General features: G+C 32.4%; 1 protein-coding gene across 1 annotated transcript in view; it reads left to right on the top strand.

Moving 5' to 3' along the window:
* Positions 1–216: 216 nt before the first annotated feature.
* The window catches only part of LOC123668177 (homeobox protein PKNOX2-like), a 46,347-nt gene continuing 20,466 nt past the window's right edge, over positions 217–26,097 (top strand). Inside the window, exon 1 of the mRNA XM_045601967.1 lies at positions 217–542. The gene's annotated coding sequence lies outside the window, so the exon portion shown is untranslated. The remainder of the gene's footprint in view (positions 543–26,097) is intronic.

Genomic DNA, 26,097 nt, shown 5'->3' with positions numbered 1-26,097 from the left:
TATTAAAGTTATTAAAACAAGTTTACAAGCAATCATGAACATGTAATTACGCAAAATGTTACGCCGCTGGGCGTGACATTACAAATCAGTCCGGTCGGTCAGAAGACAACACGTCTACTGTCTGTCCCTTTCTAAAGCTTGCGTTAGAGCGAGAGGGAATATCCGAGCCGGCTGGTGCTGATCGTATTCTGTCGAGGGTGTCGCTGTCGCCATTTTCGTTTTGACGAATATTGACAGCACGGCAGACAGACACGGACAGTGGCGCGGTCGTCGACGCAGCGTCTGCCAGACTATTTTTATTTTGATTGTGATCATATAACGAATTGTCTTAAATTATTTATAGATTATAAACGTTCGATTGTGATTAGTTCAGTATCGAAAAACTTATCGTGATAAGTGATATACTGATTTCGGTTCCGATATTTGGTGCTAACCTCTTTCTTTTTTTACTTGTGTTTTTGAGAACTGCAAGACGTGATCGATATGTGCAAGATGTATTACAGATGACTCTGCATCACATTTGACATTGCGTTTATTATCTGGTAAGTGTTTATTTGATAAAATACCATATTTTAAACTATTTATACGCGATCGTTTGTACGTTTTATTGTTCTTTTTTTAAATGTTCGATTTTTTCAGAATTATTAATCGATAAGGAGAATTTATGTTAATTTTAACGTGTTAAATATCAGATGTTCATTGTTGCGGTAGCTCCAGTTTGTTTACGAACTGTCACGGGCAGTATACGGCCTAAGATATATTGCCTGGGTTGGCGACTATGCGTGGAGTATTTGGTTGGAGTAATATCGACCTTACGATTTGTTGTTAAGGTTGAAAGCTGTTTAAAATAGAGTGCGATAACAGCCCGTGGAATTAATTTATCACACGCCGCGCTTGACAAGTTGAAAACATAAATTCGACCTTGGCGCACCACGTGGTTTCAAGTCGATTTGCTTTCTTTGTATATCAAGGTAATTCAAAATATATTTTTTTCGTTTTAGAAGTAAATTAAAAACGTTGTTATTTTGTTGGCACATCACTATTAAAAAAAAACGTCAATGTCAAAATTTAGGACATCTTTTTGTTCGAAAATTAATATTTATAAATTTTATGACGAAAATTGAAAGGCATAATTTATTGGTAAGTTACTGTTTTTGTTTTTTTAATGTGTAGTAAAGTAAGTTTTTTTTATGAGTAAGACCTGAGCATTATTCGAAAATAAAAATTTATAAATTATATTACTATTTTCGAAATTAAATATAGGTATTCAAGATTTATGCAAAATATGCACATACCTACATGATAAACATTTTATATAAATAAATGTATACAATATGAAGAATACTTAAGAAAATATTTATTTTATCGATCTTTTTGACTAAACTATTTTATTGCATAATTAAAAAAAAATATAATTTTATTACCATTATAAAGATTAGTTTTAATGGTACATGATAAAAATATATTTCAAACTGATGTTATCTGTCTATTTTGATTATTTTACAGATGTGTTTTTAATTATAATCATACACATTCATATGTTTATAAAGCTATCATTTGTTTTTAGTGTTAAATTAAAATGTTATAATTGGTACAATTCTAATAACATTTAATTTTTTTTTTAAAGTTTTTGGGCCTGTTTTGCCACTTGATAATGCTATTTGACGGATGATGGTATCTAAGAGATAAAAGTTTTTTGTATATTAATCTTTTTTAACATCATATTCCTCTATATTTACAAATTATTTGTATTTGCAAATAAGAATCAAACCGGGTCTTAGCTCTAAGGTCAAAATGGCTGATATTTCAAGTTATAAAATTTGGAAAATATTGTAATTAAAATGATTGATATGAGATAAAGAATAGACTTCAATGGCAATTTATATAAAAAATTTAAGCCAATGTCAGCCAGTGACTGTCATATCTAGTCTAGAACTATAGGTTTTTTATGCACTAAATTTGTTTTAAACATTTGCTTGATATTTGTCTAATTGTTATGGAGAAATCCAATACAATTTAAGGGTCTAGATTTGAAATAAAAATCAAATTCATTTACATGAGAAATGTAATATAAACTAAAAATAATTTAAAATACAATGGTGGACAACTTTAAAAAATATTTATACTTATACTGTAGATTGACTTTCAAATCCGATCATTCAATCTGTTCCAAAAGAATATATCAACACATACACAGTATATAACAGACATACAAACAGTGCAACTTTTTTTCAACCTCATTTAGCACTCCATCCCTTTTTGCAGTTACAAAAAATTGTGTTCAGCAGTTTTTCTGGCGCAGGTGGAAGTAGTTTGAACTGGTTCTAATGTATTGTTGACCAACTTCCAACCCTAGTCTGTAGGGTCTAGCTGATAACCAAGCCACACTTATAATAATATTAATAATATACCCAATACTTATTAATAATTACTTATTATAAATACTTATTAATAATATACCCAAAAAAAGATGACTGTGCATATTATGACGGTTACAACATTTATGAATATTTGAATCGTTATATCTCAGAAACGGTGGTTTGTAGGAAAAAAAGTATTCAAACATTTTTATAGATAATTTTATGATCTACAATTTTTGTCACAAGTATTTTTATGATAAAACTTACCGTTTTGCTGAAAATCGCCGAAAAACTCATTTCTGTTACCTTTGACCTTGAATAAAAAAATTCCCATACAGGAGAAAGATGAGGAACTTTCAAATTTTATTTATAATTTTATATTTTGATCATGATGTAGCTTCGAATGTCTAAATTAACCAGAATATTTTTATTATTATTGACTGTTCTGGCAAAAAGAAGCCAAAATTGAAGTAGCCCAATTTTATTTATTTATTTTTAAATAATTTGTAAAATATTTGTTACCTATGTTTTTAATTATGTCACCTTTCAGCATAATTAAAAATTTTATTATCTTTATAAGGTATTCTTTAATTTTTTTTTATAATTTTAAAAATATTTGTTACCTATGTTGTTAGTGAAGTCATCTTTTAAAAAGTTTAAAGAAAAAACAACAAAGACTGATGTATGATTGATTTATTTGATTCACTTCAAAGTTTATGAGTTTATCTTAGGTTTGATAGTTTTTTTTTTGATAATTTGAAATTTTTTGTAACCTAATGTTCATAAAGTTTTGTGTGCATATCGGGTAGGTCTGAGAATCGGCCAAAATCTGAGAGGGTTAATAACATAATTATGTGGTAAAACAATGTTTGCGGGCTCAGCTAGTATAATATAAATAAGTTCATAAAATTTCATTAGACATTATGTTACCATTAAAATAATAAAGAACAAAAATGTTTAGAACTAGCTTTTGTGACAGAATGTTTGTTTACAACATTAAATCTAAATTAAAAACGAATTTTTTTTTTTCATTCAAGCTGGCTCTATTTAGCAAGAAACTTAGCAGAAGTCACGTAATAACTTTTCAGTTAAATTATAATAACGTTTTTATCATAGTTGATTTAAAAGTGTAAGACTCAATTGTATTTTGGCTCGTCCATTTTCTCCTATTAAAATATACTCTTTGTCGCTTAGTGAATATGTATATATCAACTCCCCCTGAAAGAATTTTTTAAATATATACAACATTCAAAAATTCATAAATATAAATCTACCCTCTTTATAATGTTAGTATTGAAATACAGACACTGTAGATGAAATGACTATGTATTTTTAGATAGACTTTAGGGAATTCATAAAGACCTGTTTAGCTTTTAACTCCGATATTTTTTTGTTCTTTTCCATTTTTAACATCTCTTTGTTGCGTGTAGCTTCCTAGAATGAAGCTAGTTTTAAAATTATTAGTGTCTTTTAGATTTACAAAACAAGCTCGAAATTAGTTTTTTATTTAGTTTCAAAGCAGATTAAAATTACGTTTTTGCCCTAATGTTATCTAATATATAAAATTCTCGTGTCATGGTGTTAAACATTGAACTCCTCCGAAATGGCTCGACCGATTTTAATAAAATTTTGTAGGCATATCGGGTAGGTCTGCGAATCGGCCAACATCTATTTTTCATACTCGTAAGTTATAAGGAGGGGGGGGATTAAGCGGGTTAATAACATATATGGCAAAGAAACGTTTGCGGGGTCAGCTAGTATTTATTTGAAATAATTGTGTCAAAACAAGTCTATAGACACTTGTGAAACGGAAACTATGATGCTTTTGTAAATTTTTTTTGAAGTAGAACTTCTTTACGCACGCTTGACTTGGGAGTAAGCTGGTGAATGCGTGACGGGAGCGTTACGAAAAGTGTGATCGGGCGAGGCGAACGCAAGTTGAGAGGGAGATGTAATTTAGTAAACATAGAAAGAGAAGAGAGTAACGTTTGGTAAATTACTGTAGGGGCAAGTAAAGCAGTTTTACTTGAGTCATGGTCTGCACATTCGTTTTTTTTAAATTTAGGGCTTGTTACGTCGGTTGCCGTTAAAGCTATCTGATGTATGACGGCATCTAACAGATAAAAGATTATGAAGTATTTTTTTTTTTACCATTCCCCATGTATAAAATATATATAAAACCGTCAAAAGGCATGGGCATTTATAGCCCGTGGATGCTAATTTTAAATTAAAAAAAAAATAAAAAAAATGGTCTACTTTAGCTGCTGTTAAAATCTATTCGTAACTTAAGTGACAGGATAAACTTCATAACATTTAGTGAAATAGGCCCTTAGTAAAATAGCATTTTGTTAACCGACATCAAAAAAGGAGGAGGTTACTCAATATATATATATATATATATATATATATATATATTTTTTTTTTAATGTATGTTCGGGGATAACTTCGCCGTTTATGTACCAATTTTGATAATTCTTTTTTTGTTGGAAAGAAGATATCCCTGGTGTGGTACCGTGATAAGGAAACTAGGATCTGATGATGGGATTCCACAGAAATCGAGGAAAACTCGAAAATCCGCATAACTTACTCTGTATACCGATTTTGATAATTTTTAATTTAATCGAAAGCCGATGTTTATCATGTGGTCATATTTAAATTTCATCAAGATCTGAATACAACTTCGATTACTTGACTAATTTTTCGTCTACCTACGTCGTATTACTTGTCGATATAATTGAAGTCGGTTTTTCTTCGTTTACCTGTAAACACAATTATATTTTATCTATCCCGTATTCCTCCTCCTATATTTCTTTTTTGATAATCATTAATGCTAACATAAAACTAAAATGAACTTACTAAAATTCTTATTTGTTTAAAAAATTGGTTTTATTCTTCCCCGAATTACGTCTTGCTTTGGCGTAGACGATTTTAAAATATTTTTAAGATTTCTCTGGCCATTTTTATATATTTTTTGTGGTCTTTTAAGTCGCCTACAGAACAAAGGGAAGCTCGTAATTGAAAACGAAAAGTGTTAGCTAATTATGTTCATATTCTAAAGTAAAATTTTATAACAAAACTTTTTGGTTAAATTCGATTACAATCTTATTGTCCTTCTCTTACGTGGCGAAAGAGACTTATGCCCAGCTGTGGGATGTTTGGGTTCAGTCAAGTGTACAAATACTTATATAGATTTAATCTTATAATTTTTAAAAGATTGAACTCTTTCGAAATTATTTTTGATATATATGTATAACTAATTTTGGCTTCAGCCAAAACGTTATCAAAAAATGCTAACTCTGCATTGCAATAACCGCAGGACTTTAAAATTTTCTAACAGAATATCTTAAAGAACGTGTGGCGTTTAATAAAAAATGTATGCGTCGGTTGCCTACTAGCTCACTTTTAATGGACATTTCTGCAAGAAATTGCTGATGTAAAATTTCATTGTATGTTTAATCTTGTACAATATACTGTACTTGATTAACTGATGTCAGGCACATCAGGAAATATCCTGCTCGAAATATGGAGCAGCACAGTTAAATAATACGGTTTTCAAGCTTTGTTGTGTTCTTGTTGGTGAGTAAGGTGACCAGAACTCCTGGGGGGAATTGGGGGTAGGGTCGGCGACATGTTTGCAATGCTTCTGGTGTTGCAGGCTTCTATAAGCTATGGTAATCGCTTCCCACCAGGTGAGCCGTACGTTTGTTTTCCGACCTAGTGACATAAAAAAATAATAATAATAATATCAAGATGGTAAATAAAGTAGCGCCATCTATCGCTATTAGAAAACAATTTATTAGTCTTTTGACGTTATTAATTTAGTCATATTTTAGTCTATCGACGACCTTTTCTCGATTTTTGATAGATGACGCTGGAGCAACATATTATTTATTTAAGTGCTATAAAATGTGTTCTTTAAAGTATGTTATTTGGTTCTGTAATAACTGTATAATCACGTGAGGCTTAAAAGAGGGGAACTAGAAGCCACACTTCATATCTCTGCTTCTAAGCAACATATTAACTTGTAACTTTACACAAATTAGTGACGTTATATTATCTAACTATGGAAAAAGATCCAAAGGGTAAATTCCACCCCTTCTATTTTTTATATTTAAAAGGGGGGAACTAGAAGCCACACTTCATATCTCTGCTTCTAAGCAACATATTAACTTGTAACTTTACACAAATTAGTGACGTTATATTATCTAACTATGGAAAAAGATCCAAAGGGTAAATTCCACCCCTTCTATTTTTTATATTTAAAAGGGGGGAACTAGAAGCCACACTTCATATCTCTGCTTCTAAGCAACATATTAACTTGTAACTTTACACAAATTAGTGACGTTATATTATCTAACTATGGAAAAAGATCCAAAGGGTAAATTCCACCCCTTCTATTTTTTATATTTAAAAGCCCAAAAAAGGAGTTTAATTTGATATAAAAGCCAAGGGAGGTAGGGGGTTGAAAAAATCGCTAAAAAGCAGCACGTGATTAATGGACAACCCCTAATGTCGAGGTAACCCTTTTAGGAAAATTTGACAAAATATTTTCAGTTTGCTCAACAAAGTATAATGAACTCCTTTTTTTATTTTTTACGTACATTGTCTGTCTAGTTCATTCAGTTAATAGTTTTGCTATTTCGATTTTTGTAATTGTGTAACTGACTGGACCTATATTTTAACTCTTAAAGTTTACGTCAATTTTTTTTTTTTTTACGTCAAAAAAGATGACGTTGTAAGTAATAACCAGTGATGTGCCGGATCGTTAAAAATGGATATCCGGAACATCACTAGTAATAACTAGTAATAAAGGCATCAAAGAGTAAGTTATCTTTAAACGTGGGTTAAATTAAAATATTTAGATGTTATTAAGTGTTAGCGTCAAATGCTAGTTGAAAATACGTGTATGTCTGAAAACATTTGTCAATTCTACTACTTAATATTGTAATTGCCAAAGATTGGACCAATGTTTGTTGGTCATTCACGCAAAATAAATAGATTTAACTATAATGAAAGTTATTGGGTCTATACCATGATGCCCAGAATAATAACTATTTATGATATAATCTTGAAAATTCTAGGTTAAGCGGCTAAAGTAACAAAATGTGGCTAGTTTTTCATAAATCTACATTCCAAACACAAATTTTGATACTAAAATCAAATGACATGTACAAAAAATGAATGAAATTTTGATGTGTTTTTGTGTGTTGTTTTCTGACAAAAGATGTCATTTGTCCTTCTTTATGTTGTGATTTGTTAAGATGATATAATTATTGTAATATTCCAGTTCAAATATATGATTAATAAATTATTTTTAATAATGTATAATTAGTAAGTCAATTTATTTCCTGCGCGGTCTTACTTTGCTGTTGACTGGCAACAACCAATCAGAATTGAGTGCGGTGGGCAATGTCAGTATTTTTTAGTTAAAAGATCGGAAGAAGGTGGAAGAGGCTCTATTCGGTTACCAGAGAAAAAAGCCTAGTCAAATCTAATCAGTAATTATATCAATATATTAATACGTGAAGCAAAAACTTTGTACCCTTTTTATGAAAATTGCGCGGACGAAGGAGTTTGAAATTTCGCACACTTATAGTTTATGTACAAAAGGAGTGCAGAATGCTAATTTTTTTTAATTATGCATAAAAATTACATTAAATCAGTAAAAAAAAAGAAACATTACACACACTACCATGTATTTGACACACGCATATATACTCTTTTGTTTATTATTATAGAAAGTATAGTCTTTGATAACAGAACCTTAATAATGTTTAAACTTAATTATGGTCGACCACCTTGCGACCACTAATTTGTTATTATTTACTGTAATAAATAATGAACTCTATGATTTCTTCACAATTATAATTAGATACATTTACGGGACGAAGATCGATTGGTACATACATGGGTTACCTGATGGTAGAAGATGATCTATGATTTAGGGTATACTGTTTTTGTAAACATAATCTGCTTTTGTATGTATTATCTAATTTGCGTATACTTTGTAAGCTAAAGAGCGTTTTTTGTTTAAATGCGGAAACATTTAGTCAGTTATCTGGCTGGTTCGAAGAAATGTTTTTTTACTAGTTTTTATCCTGTTTTCGTCTTGATTAGTCAACCTTATAAATTCGCTTTTTGTTAACTATTAAGTTTTATTTGTGCTGGGTGTTTTCCCCAAAAAATTAATAACTATCACATACCAATAAAACCGACAAAAATAATTCGATAAATCCATATATGTGTGTGTATTAATATATATAAACTAGCTGTTCCCGTGACTTTTCCGCGTGGAATTAAAAAAAAAAAGTTATTTTTCAGTTCGCAGTGTTACAAAATAAATAAATTTATAAAATAAAAGTAGCCTAAGTTACTCCTTACTACATCAGCTATCTGCCAGTGAACGTCCCGTCAAAACCAGTCCAGCCGATTCAGAGATTAGTCGGAACAAACAAACAGACAGACAGACAGACCGACAAAATTTTAGTTGTATGTACCATGTATGCATCTATATGCATTTAGTAAAAAGCGGTTATTTTAATACTAAAAACAGACACTCCAATTTCATTTATTTGTTTAGATGTATAGATTAAATATAAGAAAAAAAATAATTGTGTTTACTCGTAAACGAAAAAAAAACTGACTTCAATTACGCCGACGAGTAATACGTAAAGAAGCGTAAGTAGACGAAAAAAAAAAATAACAAACGCAGTAGTCGTCACTACTATTTTCGAGGGTTTGCCCCCTTGATTTCTCTGGGATTCCATCGTCAGATTCTGGTTTCCTTATCATGGTACCATACTTGGAATATCTCCTTTCCAACAAAAAAACAATTATCAAAATCGATTCATAAACGACGAAATTATCCCCGAACATACATAATATATATATATATATATATATATATACGGTCGAATTGAGTAACCTCCTCCTTTTTTGAAGTCGGTTAAAGAACAAGGCATTACGAAGTTCGCTAGGTCAGCTAGTTATACTATATATCATTTCTAAAAACCACACATATAAAAGAAATCAGTCAAATAGAAGCGGTAGATTAATTATAAACAAATAGCAGTTTATTGTTTTTTAGTAACTATATTTTAATTGTTAGCTTTCTTTCGTTCCGTGTAAAATAATTGTTTTCTTTGATCTACTTTTTATCACTATCTGTAGAGCGGTTTTAATAATAAATTTCCTTTTAAAAAACATGCAACAAAGCAATACCGGCCTTTGTCATTTGTTTTAGTGTATTTCTTTAACTACTAAAGAGGCTCTTCAAAAGAGTTTTTAAATATATAAATATTAATGTTATCAGTATTTTTGATTTTCATACAAGAATTTTTTTTATTGTTTTTTTTTCAATCATCTTATTTCGATAATACAATTTATCAAAAACAAATATTATATTTTTTTAAACAAAACTAGCTGTACACTGCGCGCGTTGCTACGCTTTTTTTTAGTTTTTTTCTAGTCGTACCAACTCAGAAACCTTTGTGGGCTCATGCACAACACTTTGCTGAAGATTGTGACATGATCAGATGCATAGTTTACTATTCTATAAAGGACATACAGACAAACATTTATTTTTATATATATTGATGGGAACTCTGAAAATAATATAATAATTATTTTAAGTCTGTAAATTTATACATAAGTATAGAACTTATTAAATTGAAAAACATTATCTTACATAAAAAGTACCAATGCAAATTAAAAAAAAAAAATGAAATAACGTCGAGAAATTTTCGTCGTCGTGCAGAAAACCGAACGGAAAATTTAACGCAGCTTTCCCGCGAAAAAACCGCTTTGACAGCGAAAAAGGCGGGAACAGCCGCCATTACAGCCAAGTGACGCCTCGGCCGGCGGTTTAATTGGCGGGCCGGAGTTATGGACAGATTTTAATAACGTTCAACCTTAACTTATTGCTTGTTCCTCTTGATATTTATTTGTTTTCCACTGTCTTTATATGGGTTTTTTAAAGCATTGAAAAGTTAATTAGTGAAGTAATTAACGTTTGGAGAACTGGAGACCGTTTAATTAACTTCTTTTAGTTGGTGAGATCCTTTGATGTATAATGAAGTACGATCGCTTATTCTGGGTTGTTTTTAATATATCTCTACTCTATAATGTCTTTATGTAAATAGTAAAATTTACGTAATTTAAAATTAGCAATTAGTAGTAATTTCATTGTTAAAAAATTTTTTGGTTATTAAATTTCACCCGTTTACAGTTGTTTTGTTTCTGATAAAATTAAATACGTTTTTCCATATTAATACTAAGATAGAACCTACTACTTGGTTTTACTCGCCTATTTTTGGATGATTGTAACATTTGTTTGTTTATATTTATGAGTTTTCGTTTAACTTTTATCAGTTTAGCGGGATTAATAGATCATAATCTTGCTCAATTCAAGGAGAAGTGGACATTGATGCGAAAATTAGTTTTTGAAATATATTCGGTTAATGATAATGGAAATTAGCGTGGGTAATTAAGAATGAGGGAAAATAAAAAACAAGACAAAAACTTAACCAAATCGATAAGTACACTTTATTTGAAAACAGTTACAGAAAAGTCAAGGAATTATTTAATTTCTGGAAGTAGATACCTATAAAGTGCACGTTCTGATTCCTCATTTATGATACAGACAAGTTTCATAATGTCTTCAGTGATGCTAACACTGCGAACAGTGGGATCAGGTTAATTATTCTACTTTATGCCTTATCTTCTTGGTTATAAGGACTACGTTATAATGAAGTTGCTTTGTTCTTTGTTCTTAATGTCTAAGACTGAGCGTATGCTGAAGTCATTTTTAATACAATATTGACAAGAAAGATTTTGAAGTTATACTATTTTTTGGCTCGATCGATCAGGCCATTCTACGTGACATTGGCGAAATCATCTGTGCTCATTTGGTACTATTGAAAGCCATTTTAATCAAAAGAAGATTTTTTGGCGCGTTAGGGAAAAAAGATGAGAGTAAATTTTTACTATGCGCGCGCACACCGTCCCAAAAAACCGACAATCTGAAGTTAGCTAGCAAATGAAGTTATAACTTCTTACGTGCACACACTTTTTTTTTAAATATATATTATTATTAAAGGATGTCATACTTAGGATGGTAAATGAACGTACGGTCCGCCTGATACTAAGCGGTTATCTTAACCTATGAACGTCTGCAACACCAGAACACTCATTACTGACCTTACCCAGACCCACTCCAAGAGCTTTAGCTACCGTAATCATTAGATCAAAATCTGATGACTGGTTTTTGAGTTATATTGTTTTAAGCTAACGCGATCACGTTTCATATTTAAATTTATATTTGTTCGAATGCTTACCACGTTTATTGTTTTGTTGAGATACCTATATTTTGGCAATGTTTCAATCGCCATGACAACGGGGAGACTGATAATGTATATGATAGTTTTTGATTTGTTTCAAATAATGTGTATTTGAGTTTTTTTTCGACTACCCACGTTGTATTACTGTTTTGTGCTGCGTTGCAAGACACTACGTCCTATACATACCAGCGTACGCTTAGCATCATATTCAGATTCAAACCAGACGCCGATTTTAGGGACTGTGGAGTCGACACATGGAAAATTCTCTCTTCAATCTACATTAAGTGGAATCTTTTGCGAAAATCTAAAAATGATTGTTACTTTTCTGTTCAGCGAGTACGTGATACTATTTTAAATGGGTGAAATCTTATTTGATATATGAGGTAATCAACGGTAATTTTTTTTTTGGCGTTATTGTGTTTTCCCAATTTTTTTTTCAATTACTTAGAAGTTCAAGAGTTTTATTTTCATTACATTTTGAAACGTTGTTTAATAAAAGTAATTTAAAGTGAAACTTACCTAAGTTGGGTAAATTTGAGCATTGTGGAATTGGAAAAGCAACCTAAGTATAATCAAGAAATGCGTAATTGAAATTTACAAAACGTATAATTTTTTTATTCTATAGTCTTTATAATAAGCGCTCTGGTGTAGTGATGCGTGCTCCACGTAGGTATGCGTCTAAACACTGGTGTTTTCGGGGTTAGAGGCCTGTCCTTGTGGGTCCCTCCACCGTGCCTCGGAGAGCACGTTAAGCAGTCGGTTCCGGTTGTTATCATATACACCTGACAGCGATCGTTACTGATAGTAGAAAATATATCCACTAACTCGCAGTGAAGCAGCATGGTAGTTTAAGTTCCGATCATATTTCTAAAAGGAGAAGTGGGCTATGCCCAGCAGTGGGATGTTATAGGCTCAATCGTGATAGCCTTTAATTGTCTCTTTGTTGGTTAATGAAGTAGCACTAGTTAAATGCAGATTATCACAAGATATTTATTTCTGATAAAAACAACAAATATTTTTCTCTACCTAAAAACAGTACAAAATAAAAATCTACTTCCCTCGAAACCAGAAATACTTACCAGGATCTCACTCTCAGCCTTTCGGTACATATTTAACTCTTCTGATTTACACAGACATTAAAAGAACTACTACTATACTAACTACTACTAACGTAGATGCTTTTGTCACCGACTGAGTTGTTTGTTGTATCAAGCCAAGAGCTTTAATATAAAGCTTAGCCGAAATTAAAACTATTCCTGAACGTGTTTTGAATGTATATTATTTTGTAACAACCATTTTTCCCTTTTGCACCGGAAGCAACTCGCAATACGAATTCAAATTTGCAATTGTAGAGGGATGCTGTGTCTACTCTCAGAGGGTTAACTGCCTTGTCTCTTGACTCGGCTCGTCTATCGATCTGTTATGCGATTTGTATAAGGTATTGTTTGGGGTAAATTAAAGTCGGTTGTTGTTTTAACGTAATTTTGATCTTGTGTGGTTTTTATACAATATTTTAAAAACAATTTGGCAAATATGTAATTCAAGTGTACTATATAATCGAATCTATGGAGAATGAAATTGCGTGGCTGCGTCTAAAGCAATTCATTGTTTATAACTCATTCAATGGGAAATATTTAATTGTATTTATTGCAGTTACCACAATATACAACACGCTCAAGTGGTACAATAAGCGCCTCTGTAATGTAGTCATTTACAATTCTTATCTAACCTTATTTGATAAATAAACAATAGGTACTGTTTGACAGTTTGCTAACGAAATAAAAGATTTAAGAAATAATAATGCAATAAACCTAAAACATCATTTACCTACAGTTTGTTAAGCGTAAGTTCGAAATTACGAATAAAAAAATTATTTTTTTACCTTGAAGTTTATTCTACGATGTCCATCCAGTCGATGGACCCGGAGCTGCACGAGGTACAGAACGGATTACGTCGCGGTCGACCGTCGCCGCTATCGCTGGGTTGAGGGACCTTGCCGATGCAGCGGTTTCCCGTGGTGTAGTCTTGTAGCCCGTCTCGTTGGACGTGTTTAACGCATTCAACTCTCTGCCCTGGGAGCTGGTGAAGGCCGCGTTGAGGTACTTTGAGGAAAGGGCCTTAGAGTTCCCGACCTGCGGCGGCGGATGGGCAAAGCGGTCGGTGTCTTGCGGTGTTCCACATGGCTCGGTTTTTGGGCCGCATCTGTGGAGCTTCGGTTACAACTGCGTGCTTTGTGGTGCTACGTCGCCGGGAGTTGCCGTCATGTTACGCAGACGACACTCGTAACAACTCTCGTAACTCTCGTGTCCGTGCTGATGAAAAACGCGACGCAGACTGCCTTGCGATAGTCGGTGTGGCACAGGTGGTGGCCAAATTTCGGGCGTAATAATTAGCGTTAATAATTTTGGGTTAGACGTAGCTTTGCAGAAGATGGAGATCCTGGCTTTTCACAGGCCCAGAGGCGCTCCTCTAAGTCGATATTCGTCGGAGGTACTTCCATCGACGTCGGTTCGACGATGTTCGTTGAAAGTTCGATGAACACTTCTGGCGGCTAGCCCCGAAACTTGTGGCCACGGCCGAGGCACTCAAGGGACTGCTCCTCAATCTCGGGGGTCCCAGAGTTAAGTGCCGGCGCCTTTTTACCGGCGTCATGCTCTCGATCGCGCTATATGACGCACTGATATGGGTGGACTACCTAGCCCATCTGCCGCTATAACGCAGGACCAGCGGATGATGAATCGAGGGATCTGTCGTCCGCATTGCACTGTCCCAAGAATGGAGGTGATCTTAGTGTTTGAGGGAGTTTTTCAGGAGTTGTTAATCGCGACGGGCTGTTAGGGAAAATGCAAAGCGGGGTCGCGGAAGTACAATAGTGTCCCTGTGATTCGTCGAAGGAAGACCCCAGGGATTTGTGAGTCCGATATAACCTACGGGTCTCCCTGGCCGTGGTGTATCCATAACGGATTTCCCTTGTGGGTCAAAAAAAGGATATAATACACCTTCAACAAATTTTTAAGCGGCTATGGCGGTCAACGCCACTAGTAGTATAATTTAGTAGTATAACATAAATGTCATATTATTAAAAAAATCATTCTGTCAACACATTATTATATAACTAGACCTTTTACCAACACAGAGGTGACTCTAGTGGTGGCTTATTATCATGTTGGTTACATTCATTAATTTAAAAAAGTCAATTAAGCCGCCCTGTTGTTGTTTATTATACTTATAATATTGAGGTCTTGGGAAAAATTAACTGTTTTGATCAGGATATTTACTATTTACGGTTTTTTTATCGATTTTTAATATATGGCCATCCCGGGAGTTAATTAATTCAATGTAATGGATATTTCTGTCGTTAATAATTGTCAGAATCAAGGTCTAGTTTTCGATCTAAAAATTGCTAAAAACGTACAGGTTCAACAACCACCTTGGTGTAGTGGTGCGTATGCCATGTATGTACGTGCCTAAACACCGGTGGTTTGCGGGATCGATTCCCGCTCGGGTAGGATATTTGTATTTGTACAAATCAGTGGCGTAGCGTGCTTTTGAGGGCCCTGTATCAAATTTAGTTAGGGGGCCCAAAAGAAGGGTAAAGATTTCTCAAGAAAGAAACAAAAATGCCAGACAATACAAATACTCTTTATTGTGCACTATCAGAGAAAAAAATTTACACCGAAAAAGAAAATATAGGCATGTACAAAAGGCGGTTTTATCGCTAAAAGAGCGATCTCTTTTAGACAACATCTAGCATGAAAAGGACATAATAAAAGAATTATACGGCATGGAGGTGTACATACATAATATATACATATATATTTTTACTTTTAGGTAAAAACAATTATAAATAAAATTTCAAGAAGGTAGGATCACGGTAACCCGTGCCGACTTTCATTGATACATGTCAGTACTTACTCTCTAAGGCAGACGCGACCTAACGTGTCGATATGCTTGTGATTAGTTATTATTTGTCTGTCGACGTTCTTTTTCTTAGTTAAGTAAAAGAAATTAAATTCTTAATTCCTCCTATAGTCAGTTGGTACAAATTTTCATGCAAAAACATTGGCATCAAGTCGGCACGGCTTATCATTGTTCAATTGCAATAACAATTATTATTTGAGTCAATGAGGTCAAAGGGAATAAAAATAGAGGGTATGCATATTTGAATTCGCGAAATTTTTTTTCCCTTATGTCTTGGGACACCTAATATAAAACCTGATAGCCATCGTTACCTCGCATTGGAGCAGCGTGGTGGATTAAGCTCCGATCCTTCTCCTGCATAGACAAAGAGGCCTATACCCGGCAGTTGCATGATACATGCTGAAACATATCACATACAAGTTTATCAAAATCGTTCTAGTCTATAGAGGTCAATGTTATGTACAATGACGTCAATAAGAATACACAATATATGATCTTTTTTTCTTTTTACCTCTGCTACAATTACCGGCTACTAACAAACAAACAATACATAATTTGTCTAGCCCATTGGCGCAGTTTCTGTTCCTGGTGTTGTGAGCTCGATTCTCATCCCAAGTCTGGTTTTATAAAATATATATATATAATTAAAAAAAACTTAACTATTTCAATCGGCTAATAAAACCACAGGCATTAAGTTGTCTACCTTTCGACCGTGTGTATGTTGAAATACATTTATTTCCATTTCCATTGTTACGTTAAACTCACCAATTGTTTTTTTCTTCTTCTTGTCACTTTAAATGTACTAACTAAAACATATTTCGTACTACCGTCATAAACGGAATTAGTACGAAATTTCGAATGTAGCATCTCTTACCTTTTAAATACAATTAAAAAGAAATTCATTCTTCGAATTATTTATACCAATATATTTATTAATAAAAATGTATGTATTATAAGAGTAAGTTTTTGGAAGTCCATCTCGTATTCCGAGTGAACCGTGCAAGTCAATATTTGAGCAGATGTGCTTGGGAGGCGCGCGAAAATGTTATTTTTATGCGACCTACATGGAAATGCGGATGCCTAACATAGTGATGGGCTGGTGTCGATAGAATATGTATTTTATATCGATATTGGTGTTTATTCGAATACCGATGTTTGTTTTCGATATGTTTGCGGAAGTAAGAATAATATAATCTTCTTGGAGATGGTCTATGCCCAGCTGTGGTATATTGGATAAAAAAAATCTGTAAACTTTTTAAAGTAAATTTTGTGTGTATGTTTAAAAGGACAACTTGGATAAATATTTTATTTTGCTTTTTTTGGCCTCCTGTTTAATGGCATTAGTCGATGACTAAGCTCTTAAAATGCAATAAAATATTGTAGTTAGGAAAACATTTTTAAAAATTTTGAAATGTATTTTTTTTTGTGCGAAATTTAGGCTTAAAATAGTTCAAATTTATTGTTTAAATTGTTGAGAAAAAAAAATATGGTAATATACAAGAATTCAATTATAGCTGAAAAATTACCTAATATGTTTTTGTAATCATTTGCGTTTCAAAAACAATTTGTACCGCTTTAATAAATTAGTTTTTAGTTTGTCTGACATTAATTACACTAAAAGATTATTATTGTAATAAATGTAAATTGAAATAATACAGCAACTAATTATATATTTTTTTATACGACTAGGTCGGTAAACAAGCGTACGGCTCGCCTTATACATTTTATAATGAAATAAAATTCATACATAAGTTCAATGCTACTCTACGTTTTATTGTGTGCCTTAAAATAGTTTGTTCACTAACTGTAAGATAAATTTGGTCTGCTTTTTTTTTTGTTATATACGACGGAGTTATGATTTCCAGAAATTAATGAACTTTGGCCAAACATCAGTGATCATTAAATATTTACTTAAGAATTGTATGTAATGTCTCTCTATATATACATTAAGAATATCGATAAAACAATTACAAACGACAAACGCTTATCGATAGTTAAATATCGTTAATTCGCATCACTCGAAAAATTACCCTTCCCGCGTCCGAAGCATCGCCCTCAACGAAACACGAATTTGTTTCTTAATACATGCCTTTTCTATTATTTAACGAATATTATCATAAATTCCGTGAGGGTATACAAGATGTTTTTGTGTTGCTATTGCATTAACATTAGATATTTATTTTCATAACGACGTGTTGTTTTTATTTATGGCAACAAATTTGAAACGTTTATTTGTTTATGACAATATTTAGACATAATAAAATTTTCGGCCGATTTCTAGAGCTCTACATGTCAGTGGTTTTTATGAGGGCAAAAGAGACAAAAACAGTATTTTTTTTTTTAATTTTGTATGTTGAATAGTTGTTTGGGAAACACGTAAAATATGCTCCTAGAACATCAATGACATTTACACAATTGTTATACGAGGACTAACGAAAGTTACTGGTTTAGGTTTCATTTTATAACATCGTCTAGATGAATTTATTATTCTATAAACAATTGTGACATTGTACCCAAGTAAATTCAACGTGTACGAAGTCTTTACCTAATTTTTTATTAAAAATATTTTTTGTATCTGTGTCGATTCATTATTTTTTTCTATCTTAAAAAGAGTGTTGAATTAATGAATAGTTTATTGGTTAAGTTTTTATGTTTTACTGCAATTCATTTTGGCACATATAAATTCCTTAGCTTGCGGGTATAGATTAGCAGCGATCATACTAAAAACCTGTACCGTTACTGCTCCTGGGTACTTAAGCTGAAAGTTTATCGATACTCTATAATATTAGTAATATTATACACGCGAACCTTTGTGAGGATGGATGAATGTTTGTTACCGTTTCAAACCACATCAACTGAACTGATTGCGTTAATACTTGTGGTACATAAGTCGAGAATAAGAATTATAATTGGCCTGCTTTTTATCCTAAAAGGTCCAAAATAATATAAGTTCGACAAGGGAAACCGTGATCCCAGCTAGTGCATATACCATACCTGGTTAAATAATGTAATGTTTACACAAATGATATTCGATACAGCCTTTTCAGAACCAGCTGCCAAATATTGTTAATAAGAATTAACACAATTTTACACCTTTTAAAAAAAATTTGAAACACGTTCTTTCTACGTTAAGTGGTCGTAATTTCGTGCCGTGTGTGGCCGCGAGTTGTGGTGTAAGTCATAAAATGTGAACGAAACCGATTGCATTTAATTTAATTTTTTTTTATTCGTATCCAGCCTGTAACATCTCACTGCTGCCTCTTCCTCCATGTAATAGAATTTTTTTTAATGTAAATTAACTGTCTATTAATTTTTTCCTATTTTATACAGATAATATATTACAGATATATAAAATAATATACACAGATACCTCTACAATTTTCATAAAAGTTCCTTTTCAGAACTAAATAAAAAAATGGATAGTTAGTGTCTTTTACTTTGATTTACATAAAATAACCCGTGACAAGACTTCGTTGGTATTTTATTTAAAATCTTGTTAGTGTTTTTCAAATTGAAGATCATTGATAACAAAAATTTCTTTTTAAGATTCCATCAATGCTTTGAAACGACTTTTCTACATAACTTCTATAGCGTTTGTCTTTTCAAGAAAAAATACTTGTACGTTACACAAACTTTTGCCCGCGACTTACGGAAAATTGGAAATCTATCCTATTGGAACCTATATCTTTATCTGTAATAAAACTAGGCTTATTCTATTCTAGATACAATTATCTGCCAAATTTTGCGATTTATTCATAAGCTCTGGCGTAAGAGTTTCAATTCCGCAGCTTATATTGAATCTCGGTTTTTGCGGCGTTCAGAATTTCAAAAATCCCAGATCCCGCAAAATTATAATAAAACGCAGAAAAAAAAGTTAAAACGTTTTCAAGTATTTATTTCGGGATTGGAAGCCTGGAATTCTGGCGTGCATTAATAAAATAGTAACAAAATGAAATATACGTACGCCTATAACTTGCACCAGAGTCGGTTACTCATGTGAGTTATTAATTAACAAGCTCGAGAAATTCAAACTGTTATATTGTTCCGGCCAAATAGATTCTTAACACATTATTTCTCTACTAACTGTGTTCAAGAATTGATTATACCTGTAAGTACCTCTTACTCTCAGGTACAAGATACGTCGTCTGATATTTGCGTTTTTAACCGATTTCTAAAAAAGGAGAAGGTTCTCAATTCGAATGTATTTTTAACCGACTTCCAAAAAAGGAGGAGGTTCTCAATTCGACTGTATTTTTTTTTATGTATGTTACATCAGAACTTTTGACTGGGTGGATCGATTTCGACGAATTTTCTTTTAATCGAAAGGTGGTGTGTGCCAATTGGTCCCATTTAAATTTATTTGAGATCTAACAACTTCTTTTCGAGCTATATCTAATAATGCGTTTTTACTTGACGCTTTTTTCGTCGACCTACGTTGTATTATACCGCATAACTTTCTACTGGATGTACCGATTTTGATATTTCTTTTTTTGTTGGAAAAGAGATATCCCTAGTTTAGTATCAATGATAAGGAAACCAGGATCTGATGATGGGATCCCAGAGAAATCGAGGGAAACTTTTGAAAATCCGCTATAACTTTTTACTGGGTGCACCGATTTTGATCATTCTTTTTTTGATGGAAAGAAGATATCCCTAGTTTAGTACCATGATAAGGAAACCAGGATCTGATGATGGGATCCCAGAGAAATCGAGGGAAACTCTTAAAAATCCGCAATAACTTTTTACTGGGTGTATCGATTTTAATAGTTTTTAATTCAATCGAAAGCTGATGTTTGTCATGTGGTCACATATAAATTTTAACGAGATCTGATAACTACTTTTTGAGTAATCTTTGATAACGCGTAGTTACTTGACTATTTTTTCGTCGATCTACGTTGTATTACTCTTCGATGTAATTGAAGTCGGTTTTTTTTTCGTTTGCGAGCAAACATAATTTCTAAATATTTTTTAGCAGAATTTTTTTTATACGACTAGGCCGGCAAACAACAGTTCCCCCGCCTCCCTGATGATAAGCGGTTACCGTAGCCTACAGACACCTGCAACACCAGAAGTATAGCAAGTGCATTGTTGACCCTATCTCTGACTCTCCCCATGAGTTCTGGCTGTCTTTCTCACCAAAAGAGCACAATAATACTTGAGACCAGTGCTATTTAGCTGTAATCTACAGTAAGATTGAGGTACTTCCCCGGTTGAGCTGCTCCAAATTTCCAGCAAGACATTTCCTGTTGTTCCCTACCATATATTAATTTTAATTTGCTTTAATTTTATATTTGATAGATTTTTTTAAAATTATCTTTATTTATATTTTGTTCTATAAATAATATATGATCTTTACGCATGTAATCCAAGGAAAATATACAAAAGTAAAATATTTCAATAGTTAGACCCTAGAGAAGTTATTTGTAATATTGTCACGTGCGACGTTATATGGCGTATTTATTCTAAGCTCTTGATTTGTATCGAGTACCTCCATAACATATAATAATAACACTTTTTTATAGACACGGCTTGATTTTAATAAAATTTATCTGGCACTATGCAAGTGATAGGTTATCAGCAGGACGTAAAACAGTCAATTAGGGTTTACCACCTATTATTTACATCTAGAAACTCTTGTACATCATATGGTTGGTTGGCATATTACCATTAGGTAAACCCCGTTTTTGTATAATTTATTAATACACATATTGTCCGCTGTCTGGTTACGGCAGTATAGAATATAGCCACCCCCTCTCTTCCCGTGGGTGCCGTAACAGGCGACTAAGGGATAACACAGTTCCACTACCACCTTGGAACTTAAAAAGCCGACCGATGGCGGGGTAACTATCCAACTGCTGGCTTTAAAATATACATGCCGAAAACGGGTAGTAGCGTCTTCGGTGCGACAAAGCTAGCCTGCGGTCGCCAACCCGCCTGCCCAGCGTGGTGACTTATGGGCAACACACATGAGTTCACGCGTTTTGGCGCGAACTTGTGGAGTGTCCAGAAGTGGACTGCGATAGACTGAAGTGAAGTGATATTGTCGTTACTAATTGTCATTTTTTATTGTGAATGTATCGATTAAAAAAAATCTTTTAAAAAAGAGCTCTCCAATTTGGGTGCAGCCGTTCGGAATATATACGGGTACATACATTTCGGTGATTAATTTTTATTTATAACAGCAGTAGGTTCCAAAGCTGTACTCAGCCATAACTTTTTTTTGAACTTTGTTTAATTAATTATTTAATTTAATTGGTTGACGTAACATTTCCTAATTATTGACATTAAAAATTATATATTTAATTTAAACGGTATAATTACGTGTATGTATTTAGCCGCTTCAGAGACAGTAGACTTCAGAGACAGATGTACAGACGCATAGATAGATTATAAAACGTTTTTAATGATCATGTAAATTAAAAAATAAAACTGTAACGACTTGACAAAAAAAAAGAGTAAATTCTATTACACAGAAAAGTAGTATTCTAATTTTATTTGTTTTTTTAGTGTTTATCTAAATATATATATATATATATTACTTTTGTGCGTGTGTTTGTGACTGAACTCCTCCTAAACGGCTGAAACGATTTTGTTGAAATTTTGTACGTTTATTTCTATGGTTCATGGATGGATTGAAAACACAATTGAACTCGGTAGGTGGACTGCTATCATTATATTAGCAATAAAATTTGGTAGCTGTATTCTGGGCAGGACAACGTATGTTGGGTCCACAAGCATTTTATATATTTTTTGTAATTATAACCTTTTGGAATTCTACAGGTCACAAAAATTGTCAAATTAAATAAAAGAAAAGCGTGGGTTTTTTCCGCGTAAATTCCGATTTTGCGGGAATTCCGCGATAAAAAGTAGTCTTTATGTTGCTGCATAACCTTTTTTATATTCCAGTGAAAGTCCCATAAAAATCGGTTCAGCCGTTCCGAAGATTAGTCCGAACAAACAGAAAAACAGATAGACAAAAAAGCTTGAAAATCGTTTGTGTTTTAGTATCTTGTACCTAAATAACAACATGTATTTAAAAAAACACATTTATTTTAAAATCACCGACAGACACTACTTTATTTATATATATAGATTGTAAGAAAAAAAGCATCAAGAAAATTAAAAACGAAACTAGCAAAAGTAAATATAAGAATCCTTGCAACGTTCCAATTAAAATTTAAATACAATAGAAACAAAACACAAAAAAATATAGAATTAATTTAACAGTAGTAACACTTGAGAAACTGGACTAATTGGGAAGTGTTCAAGATTGCGCCGGAAATGTCTACTTTTTTTTTAAATTTTAATTGTCCTAAAGGGCCTTTTATTTCAAGTGTTCTTGAATTAAAAGTGGATTGTAATGATTTGTTATATTTTATTTGTGCACTTAATTCGTTATTTTTGTACCTACAAGTTGATAAACTTTCTTGAAAAGTTTTCAGTGCAGTGCCTTAGACGCAACAGATTATTTAACTTTATAAATAGTTTGAAATTTTAGTGATGTTTATCACAGTAAAATATATTCTTGTTTTATCGATATTTATTGTAACGAAACTTATATCATATGTTTAACACATCCACGCGGTCGTCTGTTCGTGAGGTTGGCAACTTAATACCTGTGTTTTAGGCAGGGTGATATATGTAGGTATTTATAGTATGTTTAAATAAATACATAAAACATGTTCAAACATCACACTTAGACTCGGGGTGGGCAGCATTGTCACTGCCAATTGCGCCTACGGCCCAACATAGTATAATAAAAACTTAAAAATTGTATTTACAGATAAACTTAGTAAAACAAATAATATTATAATCAAAGACAAAAAGCCGCCAGAAAAGTCTACCGATAAACTACCAGCACTAAACAAAGTCTCAACGCGGCATATAGATAAGTTAGCAATTCGAATGCCGCCCGCGTCTGGATCCGGCGTTCGAATTTTGAATATTTACAATACACGTATAGCGCGTGCTGGCTGAAAAGTTGGCGCCGAATCGAACGCGTTTGTTTTGTTAAGTTGGTATAAAAAATTGCACAGATAAAATTTGCTATTGGATGTTTTTTTATTAATTTTGGGCAGTATTTGAGTTTTAGTCATTGCAACACAAAATTTGTACATATAATAAAATGGTAAGAAAGTCAAAACTGTACATTGAATATTTTTTTTAAAAGAATACTTGGGGTGTGATCTGCAATCGATACCGAAGCCAAAAATATAGTTTTTAGAATTTTTGTCTGTTTGTCTGTATGTATGTCCGGGATAAACTCAAAAAGTACCGCATGGATTTACTTCAAATTTGGCACGAATATTTTTAAGAAGTCGGGTCAATATATAGGCTACATATTATCATGCTATCACCTACCGGGAACGAGCAGTGAACCTTTATTTCCTCAACGCATTCTGTAGCAACGTGTAATCTAACGACGCATATTTGATGTTGTTGTTATTATGTTAATAACCATGCTATATAAGCTAGCTTCACACTATAAAAATCACGCAATATAAGTAACTAAGCCGATAAACATTCAATGAATATAAGTAGACAAGACAATTTTAAAGCAGCGCCATCTATGATATTTTTCTGTAGATATGAAATGTAAAGAAGAAACGGGTAAATGAATGTTATTTTAAAAGGTATAGTCGTAGGTATTTTTGGTGCTGTATAGCGTTCACGCAGACGACGTCGCGGGCAGCAGCTAGTTTATAAACAAAAATTGTTTTTACTTTTCTGTATTCAATTTTTTTAAATTTTGATTTGTATTTGATTCTTAGATATCACAAGCTACAACATATATATAGCCTTATATGAAAGAAGAATTACATAAGATATGTATTGTTTTTTTTTGTATTTTAAATTTATATTTTCTATAAAACACTAATAATTATAAGCATTAACATGCCTCGACGTCATCGTCAGTATGTTTTTTACTGCTTGAAATTATATTGTGGCGCCATTTTATCATTATTTTTGGCCATTATTTAAATGAATAAAAACTCTTTTCACTTGATGTAATAGTAAAATAAAAACAATTTGAATTAACATTTAATGTAATGTTTTTAGTAAAATGTCGGTCGATTTTTTTCCTCCAGGCATAATTACAGTACGGACAGCTAATAGGCGATAAATTAGAAATTTAATTATATACATTTTTAATGGCGTAAATGTTTATTGCTTAAGGCTGTTGGCCTAGAAAAAAAATAGATTTCAAAATGTGTCCATCTTTGTTTTTACTCTCGACTTCGGTCAAAACTAAAAAAAAATAGCATTAAATTAGATTTTTTACGATTATATTTAATATTTTAGGTTTAAACATTTTTATTGTGATTTATGATTTGGTGAAATCCTAGGGTAGATAAAGCCGATCAGTTTTCAATGTAACGAATTGAATGAGTTTTAAATTTTTTTTAATGTATAAACTAAAATAAAATAATACCTTATTTATTTAAATTAGTGATCGCCCAGTGGTCGAAAATCGACCATAACAAATTTAAATTATAAGTTTGATAATTATTAAGGTTCTGTTGTCAAATACTATATATTTCTGTAATAATTAAGGAAAGGGTATAGGAGCGTGTGTATCAAATACACGGTAGTATGTGTGATGTCTTTTTTATTGATTTAATGTATTTTTTATGTATAATTAAAAAATATATATATTAGCATTCTGCACTCCTCTATATAAACTACAAGTGTGCGAAATTTCATACTCGTCCGTCCGTGCAATTTTCGTAAAAAGGGGTACAAAGTTTTTACTTCACGTATTAATATATAGTTAACTTATTTTAAATATTTTATCGTGTTTGTTGTTAAAAGTATAAACTTTTTATTTTTTATTTTAAATTACTGTTATATTTTGTAAACAGGGTATAATCAATGCTAAATTACGTACCAACCTAAGGCCTCTTCCTTCCTCGATAAGAACACAATAGTGAATAAGGCTGACTATTTTAATACTTATACCTACATCAATAATTGTGTTTGCTCGCAAACGAAAAAAAAAACAGACATCAATTTACATCGATAACCAAAACAATCTAGGCAGACGAAAAAATTTTCAAGTAAATACGCATTATTGGAGTTAACTCAAAAACTACTTGTTAGAACTCATTCAAATTTAAAGAGGACCACATGACAACCACCAGCTTTCGGGTAAAAAAAGAATCATCAAAATCAGTACACTAGTAAAAAGTTATGAGGTAAAACAACTCTGGTGCAACCCAAGTGGGGAAGTACCTAGACCTTAATGAAGATCATAGCTAAATAATATTATTTTCAAGAAGTGTTGTGTTCCCGCGGTGAGTAAAGTGACCAGAGTTCTTGGGGAGATTCGGGGTTGTGTCGGCAGATCGCTTGCGATGCGTCTGGTGTTGCAAGCGTCTATAAGCTACAGTAATCGCTTACCATCAGATTAGCCGTACGTTTGTTTGCCGACCTGGTTGTATAAAAAAATAAAATAAAAAATACAGTCGAATTGCGAA

Source organism: Melitaea cinxia, chromosome 30 (assembly GCF_905220565.1).
Source record: "Melitaea cinxia chromosome 30, ilMelCinx1.1, whole genome shotgun sequence".
NCBI classification, from domain to species: Eukaryota; Metazoa; Arthropoda; class Insecta; order Lepidoptera; family Nymphalidae; genus Melitaea; species Melitaea cinxia.
This window is presented reverse-complemented; position numbering and strand designations above follow the sequence as displayed.